The 2,259-nt window shown below is 44.0% G+C and overlaps 1 pseudogene; it reads right to left on the bottom strand.

Annotated features, from left to right (window-relative positions):
* Window positions 1–672: 672 nt before the first annotated feature.
* LOC129014344 (large ribosomal subunit protein eL21-like) lies at window positions 673–1,169 on the bottom strand (annotated as a pseudogene).
* Between the last annotated feature and the right edge of the window lie 1,090 nt (window positions 1,170–2,259).

Genomic DNA, 2,259 nt, shown 5'->3' on the forward strand with positions numbered 1-2,259 from the left:
GTAAACAACTCCCACATGCTTAGTGTTCCAATAATGGAACACCAGGCATACATGGGTTAAGGGAATAAGACTTCTTGGTATGTGTTTTTGTATTAGCCACATTTTTTATGCCGTTTTGTATTCTGTCCGTATTGATAAAAACTTCAGCCGAATTAAATTTAAAGGAGTTGAATTGATCAATGAACAATTTGTGAATCGAGCAGCCCCCAGAATCACAGCAGATTCACAGAGACCCCAGCGCCACCACGTGGTGGAAGATTTATTGACAAAGAGAAATGGCGTACGGAAATTGGAAGTGAGGTACAGAATGGCTGGATTGATTACAGTTCGGCGTATGCTTTGTTCGAACACAGTTTGAACCCTCGGCAGTGTATGAATGGTTGAAATATGGCCACTTCTTGTCGTACTTGGATTGGCCAAGACATAGCTATTGTTACAGGCTCAGACTCCTAAGTTAGGTTTTCAATTTTGTCTGTTAAGTTAGGTTACAGTTCATTCACAAGGACTCAAATACAGAAGTACGGTGTCCTCGGGCCATATTTAGTTTGCTTTAACACTTTTGTTCCTTTGTTTCATCTTTCCTCTGGCTTTTGTTGCCTTAGCATATTTTATTTTATTTTTTATTTATTTATTTTTTCTTCAGCCCAGAGGTCCTTTATTTATTTATTTATTTTTAACATCTATTATGCCATGAATTCATAAGGAATAGGCTCCAGCAGCTCAGGCTCCTTCCCATTGGTTCTCACAAAGTGTGCTTCTTTGGGTGGAGCAGGCTGGCGCTTTAGTTGAACCCAGGTAACTTTCTTTTTGGCTTCTTTCTTTTTCTGATCATTTTTCTTCGTGCGTTTCAGGGAGGTATCTCTGCTCTTAGAGTGCTTAATGTGCTCAATACGCACATTAATTCTCTTGGCAAGAATCTTGCCCTTAACTTGTTTGTTTACCACAATGCCAACAGCATGCTGGGTAACATTGTAGACTCTTCCAGTTTTGCCATGGTAACACTTGTGGGGCATTCCTTTTTGAACAGTACCCATTCCCTTGATGTCTACAATATTACCTTTCTTATAGATTCGCATATACATGGCCAAAGGAACACCTCCATGTTTACTAAAAGACCTAGAGAACATATATCAGGTGCCTCTCCTCTTTCCCTTTGTGTTGGTCATTTTGGCGAATTACTGGAGGATGGCGGTTCCACCCGAAAGGCGCCTTAGTATGTTTTATGTATATTTTAGTTAAATCTTCTTTTTAGATAAGCTTGGATTCAAGTAAATTAATTAACTGAATGAATACTAACTTGCTCAGACTCCAGAAATGGAAGACACCCAGAGGAATAGTTTCCTTCCTTCTTCCCCCTTCCCTCTCTTGCCCTCCCTCCCTCCCTTCCCCCTTCCCTTCCCCTCCCTCCCTCCCTTCCCCCTTCCCTTCCCCCCTCCCTCTTGTCTCTCTCTTTTAATTAATGTTTTCCAGCTGAAAGGTGTCACATGCTTTGATCATCACTGGAAATTGAGAGAGAATTAGAAGTGAGAGAGGAATATGATGGGGATCTGAGAGGGAGGAGAGGAGATGGAAGAGGCCAAAGAGGAAGGTGGACATAATGGTGAGAAAGGGGGAGTGCATGACGGTTTTTTCTTTTTTCTTTTTTTCTGAGATGGAGTCTCTGTCGCCCAGGCTGGAGTGCAGAGTGCAATGGCATGATCTCAGCTCAAGGCAACCTTCACCTCCCAGGTTCAAGTGATTCTCCTGCCCCAGCCTCCCAAGTAGCTGGGATTACAGGCACCTGTCACCACGCCCGGCTAATTTTTGTATTTTTAGTGGAGGAGGGGTTTCACCATGTTAGCCAGGCTGGTCTTGAACTCCTGACCTCAAGTGATCCACCCTCCTTGGCCTCCCAAAGTGCTGGGGTTGCACACCTGGCCAGACACAGCTTTTTCCAAAGCAGACCCTGAGCAATTCAAAAACTGTTCCCACAGTGACCTGGCTGTGACCATAGGTGCCATGTGCACATGTGTTGAAGGAAGGGTAGCTTCCTATTGGGTTGTTGAGGAGTGTCTGATGTGCTTTTCCTCATGATGCACATGGGTGGGGGGGGGCCTGTGCAGCAGTGACCGATTACACCATCCCAGGAAGACACCTACTCATTAAAGACTCCCATAGGCCCTCCCATTGTTCATTTCTCAGGAACTTCAATGTGAGTTCACTGGACTCCCATTGTTCCTTTCTCAGGAACTTCATATTTGTGGTCAGAGCAAATTCAAC

This window comes from Pongo pygmaeus, chromosome 16 (assembly GCF_028885625.2).
Source record: "Pongo pygmaeus isolate AG05252 chromosome 16, NHGRI_mPonPyg2-v2.0_pri, whole genome shotgun sequence".
Lineage (NCBI taxonomy): Eukaryota > Metazoa > Chordata > Mammalia > Primates > Hominidae > Pongo > Pongo pygmaeus.